The sequence below is a fragment of the Crocodylus porosus genome, unplaced genomic scaffold (assembly GCF_001723895.1).
Source record: "Crocodylus porosus isolate Cpor-Errol unplaced genomic scaffold, CroPor_comp1, whole genome shotgun sequence".
NCBI classification, from domain to species: Eukaryota; Metazoa; Chordata; order Crocodylia; family Crocodylidae; genus Crocodylus; species Crocodylus porosus.
In genome coordinates this window covers 235,564,663-235,581,586 of record NW_017728886.1, presented here as the reverse complement: position 1 = coordinate 235,581,586, position 16,924 = coordinate 235,564,663, and the positions used below count along the sequence as shown (strand labels likewise).

Genomic DNA, 16,924 nt, shown 5'->3' with positions numbered 1-16,924 from the left:
AAGAGTGTGGAGGAGGGAGTGATTTAGCATAAGAAAAGCTAGCAAAACTGGCCAAGGAGGAAAAAAGTCCTTGGCAGTGTTTTTTGCTTATCAGGTACGAGATGCAAACTGTGCAGTTCTAACAACACTCCATTTCTAACAATATTCTAACAATACTCCATTTACTGTGCATTTCTAACAAGCCATGCCTGCTGGCCACTACCGACACTTCTGGTGGCATCTGGGGGTGGTCGCCAATCCCTGGTCGGTGCTTGTCACTCCTCCCACATCACCGACAGCGCTGGTGACATCTGCAGGAGCTCCCACGTACCGCCACTGTGCCTCCCAGCCACCAGGGGCACGCGTCATTCATGAGTGCTACATTACTCCCTTTTTTGCAGATGGAGAATCAAGGCACGGATAAATGAAAGATCAGACCCTCACAGGTATTTATATCCAGTATCTATGGTGAATCCTTCCTTAGCTGGGTATCACTCCTGAGGCAATTAGTCCTTGTCAAGGCTCACTCCTGCTCTGGATGTGCATGGGTCTGGGAATTAGTTCCCCATCACCACTATCAGTCTCTGCTTGTCTAATGGCTGTGCATGGGCACAGATGGAGCAATAGTAATTTTAGGGAAGTGATTTCCTGAGCAGTAGTCCTGGACACAGCAGGGAGACATGGCCTTTGCCTTTATTGATTTCAGGTTTGGGCCTAAGTATCTTGCCTGAGGTCAGGGAGAAAGAACATGTGGTAGGGCAGAGACCTGCACCCTGGCCTCCTGAGCTGCTTATCCTACCTGTGGGGCTCTCTTCATGCCTGGGCTCTGGCAGTGGCTAATATCTCCTGTAAAGGAGAAGGCAGAACTTCCTTAATAAGGCACCTAGCCAGTTGTGCCATGCTGTTTCTTTTTGGTGAAGGAGTCTCCCCTTCCTCCTGCAGGCAATCATTTCATGCCCTGAAGCATAAAAGCTGATGACCTGTTATTATTTCAGATTCAGTAGCTGCTGTACAAATAATTCTGGTAATGAAATCCTTTCTGTGCATCCTCAATTTAACCAGGGCATTCAAATGGTTGGTAACCTATTCCAGAGGGAAGATCCATGTGTTGATTATGCGCTGCATAAAATAACATTATTTTTGCTCTAAATAACACCATCCTTTAATTTCATCAGGAGTCTCATTGTTTATGTGCTATAACATAGGGTGGAAACTCCCATTTTCAAGAGTTCCTTCCTAAGTCCTCTAGTGCAGTCCTTAGCCTTTTAGCTCTGTGCTTTCCTATTTTATACTTTTTGCAGTGTTTCCTCAAATGTGACTATAACCCTTTCCTCACCACTCTGTTTTCCTTTTTTTGGGTCTTTTGTTTATCACTGTGATGTTTTTCATAAAGTGAAGTGGCCACAACTATCTTCATTTCAGAGTTTTCCAGTTTGATTTGTTCTGATCACTCTGCTTTATATTCTAGCCTGTTTCTAATATGCCCCTGCATCATATTGTTTTATGTATTCTCATTCATTGTACTCTCCTTGTAAGTCCTTGCTTTTCCTTGCTGGTTTTCCACAGGTGGAATTCAATCTCTTTCTTGTCCTGCCCCCTTTTGCAGCAGCTAGAGGTCTCTTGTGGCAATGTATAGGCAGAAAGCAAATGGTAATTTGAGCAAAAGGGCTGATTTTAGCTGCTCTAAGATTAAGAGAAAATCGGAAGCTTGAGCCTTGTGTCTCACTTTGGGATAAGGCTCTGGAAGGTGAGTACATTTTTTTTCCTCCCTGTGACATTGCTACCCAGAGCAGCAAGCAAAAGATCTTGTTTCATTTCTCTAAACAATGTGCATAGAATAGGAGGAGGATAGAAAGGGGAGGGTCTAATCTCCAAGTCATTCAGAAGTAGGTGGTGATCACAGCTGGGGTCCTACAGCTGTTCTCATTCAGACTTGCACAATGTTGGTTAGCCGCACTGCTGAACATAGTTTGCCTTGGTACTGGTATTATTTTGCACTTATGTGTTTTAAGGAGCTGTACTTCACTAGGCAACTCCAGACAGATATGCTGACACTCATGGATAATTTCTTGTGGCTCTACATTAAAGTTCAGTACTATGTACTTTTTAAAGAGGTTGATTTTGATCAGTAGCTGCAGTCCCTCATCTGGGCATTACCAAGTTTTACCATGTGTAAAGTATTTGGTCAAAACCAATCCTGGAGGTGTCTCCATGTCCACAGAAAAGAGCCTGTTTTTTTGTGAGATGCATTTTCACTTGGGTGATGATGGGCATCAGAAGGGTGTTTTAGGAGGAGGTTTACAAGGAAGTGCATTTTCTTAAAGGGACATGATTAAAAAAGCCACGAAGAAAAGATGGTACAAGCTCGTTGTGATATCTAACTTAAATGAGTTTGTGGTGTTTGGGTTGTCAAGGAGCCCACGATGGTTCAAATATGCACACAGTATTACAGATGACCTATTGAAATAATTTCAGAGTAGTGCTGTGGTTGCTACGACAACCAATGCTCTTTTGGCTTTCATCTGGCCATGTGACAGTGACTTTGACGTCAGCTGGAGGCAGAGTCTGTGGTTTAGTCCACACAGCCAAAGGCTTGTGAGAATCTGGTGGATGCTGGATTTATCCCTGTTGCTGCTGCTGCTTCTCAGAGGTTGCCAGAGCATGGACTATTAAAAACTTGCATTTCTGCAGTGTGAGGTAACTGGTTTGCTTTATGCTCTGATCAGGTATTTCTTCTTTTAAAAAAGGGGGGGAAAGACTATTGTGGTTTACTATTTCTCACGTTTGGTTTGCCTGCAAGTTTGCCTTGATGAACAGCTACGGTACTATTAGACAAATGCAAAGCAGCTTCCAGCTACTATTTCTGTGTGCAGTCTGCAAAGCAAAGTTAAATTTGGATTAATGGTCCATGAGGGGGGAATAAAATGTAATAGTTGGTTCTTGACACTTTGAACTACTATGTTGGAATATAAATAGAACAACATTAGGAAAATATTTCCTGTTGGGGGAAAAATCAAGTAATTTCTTTAGGAAACTCTTCAGGAATTGTGTTTTAGACTTCATTATAGCCTTGCACTTTTGCTGGAACTTTAAAAAAAAATCATCCTGATCATAGTAATCTGAACATCATTTAACTTTTTCTTTCATTTGCATTATGCTTAATTAATAGACACTTTGACCGAGACTGATAGAAACATCATGATGCCAAACTCCAAAAGTTTGAGTTCTCCTTTAAATCAGCTTTGTTCATGCACGCTCCAATCCACACTGCAAGCCTACTATGTTAAGTCTTTTATTGCTGTCTTGGAGTATGTGGTAGACTGACTGTATTCTGTTTACAAAGGAAAAGGTCAACAGCTTCCTGAAAAAAAAAATCCCAAATATGCCAAGATAGACAGACTGTTGTAATGTATGCTCTTGCCCCTCTGCTCTGTCTCTCTCTGTCTCTGTCTCTTGTCTCTCTCTCCCGTGCACACACACACATAGAGCTTTTCTTTTATGTGGGGAAAGATTAGCTAAAAAAAACCCTCATCTTAAATAATCCAAATAATTGAAAAGTAAAATAGTATGTTGATGATTTTTTTCTTCTGAAGAAGTTTGGTTTTTAATGTTATAAAACTAGAAAGGCAGTTGTTACTAAGTGCAGAATGCAAGTGTTTAAAGTTTTATACCTTTGAGTTCGCCTGTGTATGTGTGAACCTATATATTCATTTAAAAAAATGACTGATGAAGCATCATGTATATTCTTTCCTGAAAAAAATATTAACCAATTCTATTATATCTCATTATTTCCTGTTCATTATCTAACAAAGGTTAAAGGGTTTGTTTACTGATGAAGATTGTATTTTAAAGCAGCCCCCATGCTGAAATTGTTAAGGAGCTGCAAACAAATGTAGAACAATACAATATAAAAGAAAAAACAGATATGTCAAAGGAGATGTAAATCTGTGTAATGTGATTTAAAACTGAAAGTACCTCTGCAATGAGAAATGTTGCTAATAATCTAGAGTTGACTAAATTCAGCATGCTTAAAATAAGAACAGAAATTAATGCACCTAGAACCTTAAAGCTTTTATAATTGATGCTGTTTAATGTAGACCAGGAAGGTTAAAACTTGTGCAAAAAATCTCAAATATTTTAAGACTTATAATTTGAAACTTGATGTTTTAAATGTTTCTCGTAATAGTGGAACATCACTATGACTCACGCTGAATGCACTTTGTCTAAATGAATTTAATGAAGATTAACAATATGCAGCAACTGTAAAATACCATTATAGTTAATATCCTTTTATAAACTCCATGATAATTTAAAATCTCTAATGAAAGTTTAGTCTTCTCTACCTGGTGATGTGATGAATGGTAATCTCTCATTGACTTTGGTGCAACTGGAGGGCATTCAACCCCACTCCCGTGTGAACCTTATAGGACTTGCTGGAGGTGCTCTGCTTTTTTTATCTGAGGCTAAGAAACAAACAGGGAGGAAGTTGACTGTTTGACAGACCAACCCTGAATTCAGAATACAGGAACTGTGAAAGTGTACAGGTTGGCTTTTTAGCTGAAGGGAGGGAAGTAGCTAGTAGAAAAGATCACTCCACTGTGCACTGCTCACAAGGCCATTGTGCTTTATTTTAAAAGTCTAGTTGACCCTTTCTGTTATCAAATATTTTTTTACTACTACTTGGATTTTATCTTCTGTGCTAGTGAAGTTCATGAGATAATTCAGCTCCTCTCCTTTTTCATGCCATAACCTGATGTTACCTCCTCTCCTACCCAGCATCCAAGGGCGAGTGAGCTGTCAAGCAAACAGGATATAGGGTTCACCTTCTCATACTTTGCTCCATGCTATATTTGTAGAGACTTTGACATTAGAGTATACACTTGGTTGCATTTGAAACCCAGAGGTCTGATGTAAAGCGAAAGAAAACTGCATTGCATTCACTTCTAGTGACATTACAGCCTTATCCAGCTGCACGGAGACTGGCACGTGTAACTCTTATTAGCCTTAATACGAGTTACACGAGTCAAATACTCATATGTGCATCAGGAGGAGACTATCCCTTCACACAGCCTTGTCTCTTTATCCATGAAAATGAATGAACTGATTAGCAATTACCATAGAATCAGAGAATTTCACCTTAGGGGACACCTTAGCTAAAAAGGTATCTAAATCTCTATGTATCACTACCCCTTAAACTGGATTTCAGCAGTAAAATGTTTAAAAACCCACTGGAATGCTTGATACATTCACATATAAATAATTAAACATTCAGCTCTTCATTAGACTGTATCTGGCTCTTATGCTAATCTGTAAGTCTTTCAAGATAGGCAATTCTTTTAACATTTTAAAGGCTGGATCCTCCACTCAGTTACACTATGTTACAGAGCTATAACTCCATTGTATTCTGCGTTATGGCACAGGCTATGTCCCAGCGCAGTGCTGTGCGGAGGTACCAGGAGCAGTATCGTTGTGTTAGTGCAGCAGTCTGATTACACCAAATGAGAATCATATCATAGTAGCACAGGAGGAGTTTTACAGTAACGCATCAATAGCAGGGGTTAGCAACCCTTAGGCACAGTGGGCTGAAGTGTCACTGCTTGGTCTGTGGTGGGCTGGCACTTCTGACGCAGCGGCTGTTGCTGGATGTGGGGATTAATAAATCTGCACTGTCACCACAGAAGCCCCCCGCCATAAAAATGCTACCAATATTTGGGCTTCATGGGCTGGATAAAATTATACTGTGGGTCAGAACCAGCCCACAAGCATTAGGTTGCAAACCTCTAATTTATACTGCTTCTGGGACCAGAGCTAGCTTGCTCAGAGCTGGCATAGCTGTCTCTGCATGGTACCAGCAGTGGCACTGATTTAGGGGTGGGCACATGGGATGCCAGCCCTGGCTGCTTATTTAGAGGGGATGGCAGAACAGCAGGCCCCTAGGGAGTCCACACCATGGCAGCAACAACATGCATCCTAAGACTCTCTAGTGCTAGGGGCTCCTTCCTTCCTCACTCGCCTCTCTGGTGCTTGGCATCTCTCAGGCAACTCTGCCCCGGGCACCAAAATTCCTCTGCACTGCACTGCACAGGGAACTGGGAGAGCAAAGTTGGGTATCAGAACCTTAAACTACATTTGCAGAAGTTGTTTTCACCCATGTAAGAAATTGTTAAATTGTGATAGTAATGGCTTGAAACCACACTAGCAATAATTGTTTTAAGTGACAGGAGAGCAGCAGTGCAGAACTGGCATTTCAATGAACAGTTGCTTTTTTACCTCAACACAGATGCCATGCGTATGATATTGTGGCGGGAAAGTGCGTGCTTGCCCCATGGTTTGTCCCAAGCCCAAGTACACAAATCAAATTCTGGAATGGTTTTATATTCACATTTTAAAGGGACCTTCTTCAGCGACCTGAAATCTGTGCAGAGAGTTATAGTCAGATAACAGTTAAAGAAACAGAATGCGTTTTGGCTGTTCTCATACTGCTGTTAAATTTATCTTCTTAAATAGCAGGGGATAAGAGCTGAGGTATGAGAAACAGTAATTTTGTAATTATTTTACATGGGTGGAATTGTTCTGTCATCAAATTTGCATTTCAGTCGGCATTACGGGATGAAAATATAATTAGAAACTGCAGTTCAGAAATCATTGAAAGCAGTATTTCCCAGAGGGAGCTCACTAAGAAGCTGCTCTCATTAAAACTTTAGTTGATGTTGAAATCCTAGAATTGGAAAATATGAACGTGGAGTTGTAGAGTTCGCTTCACTTCTGTGGTCTTAACACTCTGGACTTTCTGCTGGACTTCAGTTTTTGGATCATTTAAAGCTAAAGCTAAAGTATCAGGCCCTGTTTCACAGGAATTTAAGCTGATGCTGCTGTTACTTACCAAATTGTTTGCAACCACAAAATGACATTGAGACCATGTTAAGAATCGTACTTGCTCCTGAGAAACCCAGGAAGCTTGGACTGAAACATTTTTAATCAGCCCCAGTCTCAAAGCCATGAACTGACCCGATGCCTGGAATCCCCAGAAATATATAGTTGCAGTGAAATGAGAAAAGGATGATCTTCTGGGCTTAACTCTGTAGTTCTTTGCTCCCATGAATTTGACAGTAAATATTACCAACAGTGTGTAAGGCTGGGATTGCATGGCTTTCATTGATTTAAAATTGTTTAAACTTTTATTGTTGTTAAGAAACACATTCTTTTTTTCCTGGTGTTAATGGGAAATGAAAATTGGTATCTGAGAGAGATGAAAAGTTTTGAAGGATCTTTGGATCCAGTTTCATGGTGGTAAATCTATTCTAAATTTATTGTAAATGCTGACTATGCCACAAGGGGCAAAGCATGCCGATCAGGTCAGTGGATGGCAGGCAGCCTGATGCACAGAGCATGATGAATACAGCCTTATTCCATAGCAGGAGGGCTGCAGGTGCTGGAAGCACATTCACTGTTCAGATTTCCCTGCATATACCACACAGCTGTGCTTCTTGGGTATTTCCTGTGCTGCTCATGGAGAAGCTATGAAAATGGAGGCGGAGTAGGGTTCGGAACAGCAGGCCAGCTTTCTAAATCTGGCTTGATCCCTCCACTGAGAATAAAGTCTTACTTGATTGCAGCAAAGGTTTTGTACCATCCTGCCCCATCCCAGGAGTCCCTACTCACCCCCACACCTTGGTACCTCCAACTGCACTGTGCTGCCTCCACCTCAGCCCACCCCCAGCCTTACCCCTCCTCCCCCATCCTTCCAAGGATCCCCCGACCCGCCCCCACCTCTCCTTCCTTCTAGCCCTGCAGCTCCATCCTGGCCGCACTGTCCCCCTCCCAGTCTCACCTGGCTGGACTACTGGACTCTGGGCAGCCTTGCAGGTGAGCAGCCTTCACAGACAGGCAGTGGCCAGGACACAGTGGTAGCATGTGGCTGGGGGTAGAGAAGAAGCCTATGGAGGATCCCATGGGCTGCCCACTCCTGACAGTGCTCCCTGCGGGTGATGAGCTGCCCTTATACTCAGACACGAAGTGGCACTGCTCTGCTCTATTTGTCCATCAATGTTTCCATCCTGCCTCAATCAATCTCACAATTTCTTATTTTTTTACAGGCAGCTTTTTTTTTTTTTTTACAGCCTTTGCAGACAAACATTTTTAGCCCCCTTTGGCACTCCTTTTGCGCAGAGGCACTGTTAATGTATGCAGATTGGACAGAAAAGGGGCTAGTACCTTCATAGACTGGCAAAGGGGAGAGTTCACAGACCCACTCATTTGGCTCTGAATAGAAGCAGCAGTCAGTGCTCCAGCCCAGGAGGAGCTCACTTTGTGTATGCATGCAGCCAGATGCACACTGTGATAATGCTCTGCCAGAGTTGTTATGCCTACAGAGTATCTGCTTTTCAGTGTCAATAACTGCTGTTGAGTTTCTTTAATGAAGCACATTTTTAAATATAACATTTACACTGTGGAACATTTTCCAGAGTATCTAAATAATACTCAGCAAAAGTTAGGCTACTGAAGCCAGTGTCCTCAGATAATTAGGTGCCTAGTTCCCTTTGATTTCAGTGGGATTAAATGCTTGTATACCTTTGAAGATCCAAGCCCGCGTAACTTGAAGATATCATCTATGATGACTTCAGTCACCTTTAGGTGGGTGAGTAACACTTGCATGTCTAACTTTAATTCCATATGTGACTCCACTTGCACTTTCATGTCTAACTCTTAACATGTGTGGCATTTTGGGCCACTTATGGAAAAGCTTTATCCCCTAGTCTCTGCTGAGTTACTCCTCTTGTCCTCCAGAGCATACTTAGAAGGGATCAGCTCCAACCACTTACTCTTTATTGTGATCCAATTCTGTCCCAGGAGACATGTCACTCCATGTAAAATCCTGAAAAAAGACACTAGAGCCTGTTGGATGAAGTAACAGGGTCCTTTCCATGTTGTGGCTCAGTGGTCAGGGTCCTGATAGCTAATTTTTGTTGTCCTCAAAGATGGCTAAAAAGAATGTTTCTTTTCCTTTGGAAGCTATGAAAAATAGAAATACAAGTGTGTAGTTTGCCTGCTCTACACCAGGACTGAAAAAATACTCACTACTTGACCTTTAACATGTTAATGCCAACAGGTGCTTCTGAAGAATCAAGATTTTGTCTCTTAGAGCAGTGGTCTCCAAAATGGGGTGCATGCACCCCAGGGGGTGCACAAGACGATCCATTGGGGTGCGGGAAGAAAATATTATAACTTCTATTTATATTTATTTTTTATCAAAAAAAAAATAAGAAAGAAATTAAGCTTTACTGATATTTAATATACGGATTGACACTGGCGCCCTCACTCGGTCCGTATGTCAGACGGTCACATGTCACATACGGTATGTGAGGTATCCTGAAGCTAGAGTGGGGGTTCCACAACGCGGAGGTACAGTAGTACAGTGTACACTGGTCTCCAAACTTTGCACAGTGTTACACTGAATCGTACATGTATATAATTGATAAATAAATACATATATTGGGGGTGCACAATCAAAAAAGTTTGGAGACCACTGTCTTAGAGCTTCAAACTTGTAAGAAAGTGAGGGTTTTGAAAAGAGTCCAAGACTAAGTGTCCCTAATTGGGTTTTATTAGACAAGCATATTGGATAAGGTAGGGTCTTGCTCTTATTTTCCAAACAAGAAAAGTTAAAGCAGAAATATTAAAAAAAAAAAAAATCCCAGCTAGATTCTTTCTTGGTAGGTTTCCTTCATTGACTGAATGCAGTAGATTCATACAATTTTTCCTATTAAACTTGGCCATCATTTATGTCCCTTCCAAGCTTACAGAAACATAGCGGGCACCTCTCATGTGAGTCTCTAACTAGACACTTGCAGTGATTTCAGCTACGATGCAATTCAACCTCAAGAATCTTTCATTCCAAATAAAAGATTCTACTTATTCTTATGCTGTACAAATATTCCTAATCGCCAAATCCAACTGGTTGGGGAAATGAATGCAAGACTGTTGATTATTTCTACAGCTCATTTGTGCTTCTTATCACAGTATTATTCTTTTGTGTAGAGTGGCAGCATGATTGCAGAGTCCTCTTAACTTAGCCATTTTAACAAGCACAGGTCCAATTAAAGCAATTATATTTCAGCAGAGATGTCTGCTGTCTTCTGGATAAGTCTGTCAAGTATTGTATTCGCAGCTGTTTATTTTGTCTGTGAATTTGTATATAAACCCATTACTGACCTTGCTTAGATAATTCACATTTAAGGGGCCATGGAAATATGTTAAGTGAGTGTGTAGCCTGTAGTGCATAAAGAGTGAAAAATTATGACCGGCTTAGAATAGAATTAGAATAGAATACACTGTCTTTGGTCATTGAATGTCATCATAAAGGGCCTGATCTTACAAAGAATGGAGAACTTTTAATTCTCACAATCTCACTTAAATGCTAAATATCTAAACCTGTTATAGGAAGTTGCCATTTTACTGTGCTAGCTGTGGATGGCTTTTTGTGCTAAACCCTAACATAGATCCTTTACAATTACACTGCATTTCATTTTACCATCTTGATAGAGTTGTTCAGTTTTGCAAGAACTCTTGAGTAGTGAATAGCTATGCAAAAAACCCTTAATGCTTTGCTTTGTCTGTTGGAAGGTCCTCATGGCAGAGTAAGTAGAGGCCTTAGCGCTGCAAATGGAGCTGGTCAAAAGTTGGAAGTTCTCTTCTTCAACATTCTGAAAAGAATAAATGTCTTGCTTCACAATAAAAAGTTTGAAATTTTCCTTGGGAGAGAAAATCTAGAAAAAATCTTCAAAGTTATCGACACATTTTGCTTTAAAAAGGAAAATAAAGGGATGTCCAAGAGCTCAGTCTGTGTGGTGACCAATAAGTCATTGTGCCCTGGGCTTCTAGGATGCCTATCACTATGTGCATGCAGACTTTCTGGACAGATGAACAGAATTTGGCCCACCTGGCTGACATAGTAATTGAGTTTACAGGACTTTAGTGGATGCATTGAGCTTGGTGAATTGACACTTCCTTGATGTCTTGTGTATGAAGTGAGGGAAAAGCTCTTTTCTGGATGACAGCATTTTTGGGGCTAATACTTTTTTGTGCCCTCCAAACTGAAATAAGGGAGAGGGAGGTAAGTCCTTGTTAAAAATCACGATTACTTACATGGCTTTGTACAGCTGGAAGAGAATCAATATAGGACCCCACACTTGGTAGATACATGGTACATAGTGGGCACTTCTACATGTGCATTTACTACACAGTAACTTACTATGCATTTTTAGTAAGGGCATTTTTACATACTGTATTGCTTGCAGTTGTATAAGCTGCAAAATGCATGTCAGCATACAGAAAATGGGGGCAGTCCAATTTTGAACTAAAACACATAAACAGTGTTTTAGTGCAAAAAGTGCATCTCTGCCATTTTCTTTGCGCTGACACAGGTATATTTCTCCACTTATAGAACTGCAAACAATGCAGCACCATGCGCATCATCTTGCATGCGGAGCCGTCTCAGTTAATCAAGTCTGCTCTGATGTGCCAGATCTCCAGTGCATGTTCAGGCATGAAAATGTATATGTATAAATGCCCCTTGTTACTACACAGTAAGTGGTTTTTAGGCTGGCGTCTACACATGCAGCTGTTAAAGCGCAGTAACTCTGTGTGTGGACTGACTCGGGATTAACTTGAGTCCTAAGTCAGTCCACACACGCAGTATTACTGCACAGTAAGGTGGCTATGTGTGCATTACTGCACAATAACTAATTGGGTGTAAATATGATGCCTTCATGATGCAGGTATCAAATTTATGCTCTAGTCGGTGTAAGTTACCATAGTTACTGTGCACGATGAGCATGTAGATGCATGCCCATACTGTGCAGTAATTTTCAGTTACTGCACAGTAACCTAAAATACTGCACAGTAAATGTGCACATGTAGATGCACCCAGTATATGTTGACACAATCTAAGACAAGCAGTTGGTCATGCAACCTACGTTTACCTGGAGTAAAGGTGGTTAAGAAGTTTTAATGCAATGCTGTAATAGGAAGAGAGGTGAGACACCCCTGCCATCCCGTCCCATCCCCCCCCACCACATGATTGCCACATTGGTACAGAGTTGTAAGGTGGAAAGACATTATTAGACAATGGATTTAGCATGTGGTGTACAATTGCTGTGGTTGAGAATAGTCGAAGTCATAAAACGTTTTTGTTGATTAATGGTGTGTATGATAGGGGTTCAGTCTGTCTCCCCAGTCTTGCTTCTGGCCAGTGGTTGGGGGCACTGACTTTGACTGAGTGAGGACCCATGATGTGCTTGACATGGTTGTTTCTCAACCATTGGATGCTGTCAGATACCATGAGGAACCTTGGATGAAGAAGCCAAGAAACCTCCAGCAGTCAGAGAAAGGAGATATCCAGTGTCTTTGTTATAGGTGTTGGGTAATATAGTCCTCCCTTACCAATTCTCAAAATGTAGTTGTTGCTGTTAAAGACAATGTGCTTGACACTGTTTTCTCCTAACAAACTTCATTCACAGTAATATTGTTCACTATACCACAGCATTTAGGTTGGTCCTAATTTGTTCATTAGAAACTGGTTGGGATAGAATGAACCAGACTCAGGAGCAAGACTTGCAGCTGGTAGTTCTTTCTCCAACATCACTAGAGCTGCTTCACAACATTTTGCTTTGATTTGGTCTTATGCAGATCTTACCTGATAGCCTCCTCTGGCAGATGCCCTGCCATGGTGCTAGCAAAGACAATGCAGAACATCATGTGTACTTTCTTTTGGTAAAGGGTCACAGTGCCTGTGCTCTTTTCTTTTCTTTTTTTTTCTTTTTGGGATGAAATATTCTGAGAGAGAGAACAGTGAGGAAGTTGTTAGCTATCACCATATATCAGTACTGTATAAAAAGCTTACAAAATACTTGATAATGTTGCTGTCAAGTGTTGGTACAAGTTCAAGCTACAACAGCAAACATGGTATACACCAGGTCCAGGGTTATTTTGTTAAATTTGTTAATGAAAGCTGAGGAAGCAAGGCCTTTAAGTGGCTTCTGAAGTTTTGCTACAATTAGTTCCTTTTGCAGTACACCCATGACCAAGGACTTTTAGTCAAACTGTAGTGTTGGTGTCTCCCTCTTAATGTACCCATGTAACACCTGTGAATGGTTCCTTTTAGCCCTAAACTTCTGTAAATCTGTGTGAATCTGTAAATCATATTAACCAACATAAAACTCATTGATGAATGAAGATGGCAAAGGTATGTGGCTTTTTACACAACTGTTCCTTAAACACTGAAGTCCTTACAGAAAGTCCTGATTCATGTGGCAAAGCACTTGGACAGAAAGCAAATTTTAGTCTGTAATTAATTAATAGTGACATTGCATCTCCTAACAAGCAGGTATATAAGGTAAAATGCATTTATATTAAAATGCATATAAAATTGGTACATGCTTCAACACAATACTTCATTATGATGTTAGTGGACTGTTGCACTTGATTTGGTAAACTGGTTGCACTTGCACTAGAGTAGAGGACCAGCAGCAACGTGGTTAATAGACTCATTGCTAATGCAATATCTAGTATATACATAACATCTGACAAAGTAGGTTGATGCTCATGCTGTTCTGAGCAGTTAGGCTCTAAGGTGTCCCCTACCCTACCTTCTGCCTTGCTAAGGTTTTAAAGCAGTTGAAGCCAACATTTTTCGCATGCGTGCCACAAATTAGATTTCATAGATTTCATAGACATTAGGGCTGGAAGGAACCTCGGAGATCATCAAGTCCAGTCCCCTGCCCCAGGGGCAGGAAGTCAGCTAGGGTCAAAGGACCCCAGCAAGATAAGTGTTTCTTGAATGAGTCCAGTCTAGATGCCTGCATCACATCTGGAGGGAGTCTACTCCAGGTCCTGGGGGCTCGGACAGTAAAGAAATTTTTTCTTATGTCCGGCCTAAAACGGTCTTGTAGGAGTTTATGACCGTTGGTCCTTGTTTTATGACTGTTGGTCCTTAGCTTCACATCCTCCCTGCGTGTCACTCTGATCCCCTTCCCCAGCTCAATCAGCCATTGTGCTTTCTGCTCCATGCCCTGTGCCCCCTTCCCAATCTGCTGCTCGTTTTTCCTGCTCCCTGCTCTATTTGCAACTGTACTTCCTATCTCTTCCCTGCTCTGACACATGCCACACACAAGGGCTGCCTGTGCCACTTGTGCCACACATGCTGCAGGTGGTTGGGCATCTCCGCTTTAAAGCATTTTCTAGTATTTTACCCATTCTTTCTTTCTTTCCCCAAATAATATTTTAACTGAATTATTTGATCTTCAAAAGAGGGAAATGTGCAGCCAAACTGGACAGCTGCAGGCTTTTGTGTGTCTGTGTCAGAGTAAAAGCTGTATTTAATTTTAATGGAAGATTATAAGCCAAGTGACAATTCCCAGTATTCCTAGCAATATAATGTCTTTTATATCCCCAGATATGACCTTGTTAATAATCTTAACTGAGTCTCCAGCTGCAATGCCCAAGGCTAAACTTATTTTTGCATGCACAGCTACATTCAGTGAATGTTACAAAATCCCAAAATTTCTCCTTAGAATTTCTGCTTCCATTAACAGTAGTCTCTGGCCCTAAAGTCCTATAATTCTTTCAAGTAGCTCATTGTGAATAAAGGAAATTCTGGAAATAAGAAGTGTTCCTGTTCTGCACAATAGAGGACAATTGATTTATTTGGTAATAAAATCCTATTCAACTGACCTTATATTACTTCAGTGTTTGTATTGATTGATCTTTATCCTTTGTGTTTTGCTACAATCTTTCTATTAAGCTATCAGTATTGTCCAAATTGCCACTGCTCAACTGCACATAACTCACTTTTCCTTACTAATTAAGTTGGTTATTTGATTTTGCTGGTGGGTAAATGTGTTCAAGATTTTACAGTGCTGCTACATTTCTACATGTAAACAAATACAGTGACAGGCTTTTCTCTGTCATTTATGAGGTTCCCCCCAACCCTTGTTACAGAGCTTAATACCAGCTGCTGTTTAGGTGCCTGTCACAAAAAAGAATCTAAATGGTATTGTTGTGTGACATGCTTGTCCCTGCATGCATTAGTCTTGACGGGGTCTGGGTAATTGGATGGTTTGTCATGTTTGTAAAAGTGCATTATTTCTACATTTGTCCAGCCCACTCCCTTTGTCTATAAAAGACTTTTAAATTGCTTAAACATGTTAAGAAAAACATAATGTACTATAGAGACCTTTATTGCATTTCATTATGAGGCACTGAATCTAATAGCCAAAGATCATCAGTTTATTTTTAAGTAGGCAGCAGCAAGATAATCTAATTTTGTGCCCATGTCTCTTAGGGAAAGTATAATTAATTTACCCATCCTTCCCATTAGAAACCCTAAACCCAATTAGTTTATTTAAGCATGTCTTATGGAAAAGGTCCACACTGTTAAATGTTGTTCATAAGCAGTGTCTTGATTACTAGCTGTGGTGTTATTCAGAGTTACTTGGATTCACTGCTTTTTTTCTGCCTTGAGGAAATTCATATGACAAAAGGTAGACCATGAAGTCAGATCATGAATAGTTGATTTACCTATCTCACTGTGAAAAGAACAGTTTCATTTCAGTAGGCTTGGCCTCAGTGTCGCAGTCAGATAGAAACATATCTATTTCCACTTGAAGGCCTTTGGATCATGTGTATGTCTGTGTTCCACGTAAGAGAAATAAAGTGAGGTACCTATGTAATATTTCCTGATTCTCTTGATATTCTCTTGATCCAGGAGGCAGAATGAGAACCTCAGTCCAAGACCAGAATTTCTGGTATTACGTGAGCCTCGTCAGATGCAAGTGACAAAGGAAGGGAAAGACCAATGTATATTAATTAATCACAAGACAGCTGTAACCTATCAATGAGATATGACCATGAAAAAGATACATTTTAAAATTGAATTTATCGGGTGAGATATTTCTGATAGCTAGAGTAATATCAATGACATTGTGAAACAAACTGGCCTATCCTCTTATGAAATACTGTGTACAATTCTGGTCACCTGTGTTCAGGAGAGATGCATTTAAACTGAGAAGGACTCTAGGAGCACGTAGGGAATGGACATCATATCTTAACAGAGGGAACAAGAAGAGCTTCTTTAAGCAGTCTAGGAAAAGGAAGAATGAGAGGAGATACGATCACTCTCTATAAACAAATCAGGAGATAAACACCAAGGAAAGAAAAAAAATATGTGAATTAAAACACTGATGATGGTGTAAAAACAAGTGTGTATTAGGGCTGGGCAAAGCTTTGGTCCCTGATCCAGTTAGGCAGAAATTCAGCCCAATTCAGTGGCTGAATCGAATCAGAAAACACGTTAATCTCTCTGAATCGAATTGGAACCCTCCGAATTGATTTGGAAAGATTCGGCAATTCAAACATAGACACAGCTTTAAATGTTTTTTCTACATGTTTTTTCTACAGCTCTGAGATTGGAGCAGGGGCTGGGACATTGCTGCCTGTTGCCAGGGCAGGGGGACATTGTCTCCACCAGGCTCTGAGATCAGAGCCCGTCCTGGCAGCAGGCAGATGCCAGAAGAGGAGCCAGTGTCTCAGCCCCGACTTTGATCTTGGAGACAAGGGCCAGAGCTGCCTGCTGCAGGGATAAGGGGACATTGTCCCCACCCGGGATCCATAATTGGAACTGGTCCTGGCAGCCGGCAGCTCCTGGAGGAGGGGATTGTTCTCCCACACCTTGCTGCCTGGGCTAATCAGGAGCGATTTACTACCAGTCAGGTCTATAAACTGTCTGCTACTGCATGGTAAATCTACCTGTATTTATAAGTTTCATAGTTTCTAGGGTTGGAAGGGACCTGAGCAGATCTTCAAGTCTGACCCCCTGCCATGGCAGGAAAGAGTACTGGGGTCAAACGACCCCAGCAAGGTGCTCATCTAACTTCCTTTTAAAAATCCC

General features: G+C 41.1%; 1 protein-coding gene across 3 annotated transcripts in view; it reads left to right on the top strand.

Annotated features, from left to right (window-relative positions):
• NCALD (neurocalcin delta) overlaps positions 1 to 16,924 on the top strand; it is a 143,471-nt gene that overhangs the window by 68,484 nt on the left and 58,063 nt on the right. The window contains exon 1 of one of the 3 annotated variants that reach the window (XM_019551455.1): positions 1,630 to 1,726. The exons of 1 other annotated variant lie outside the window; for it this stretch is intronic. The gene's annotated coding sequence lies outside the window, so the exon portion shown is untranslated. Of the gene's footprint in view, positions 1 to 1,629; positions 1,727 to 2,537; positions 2,677 to 16,924 lie in introns of those variants that run through there. One more of the 3 variants, XM_019551435.1, reaches the window with a different exon arrangement.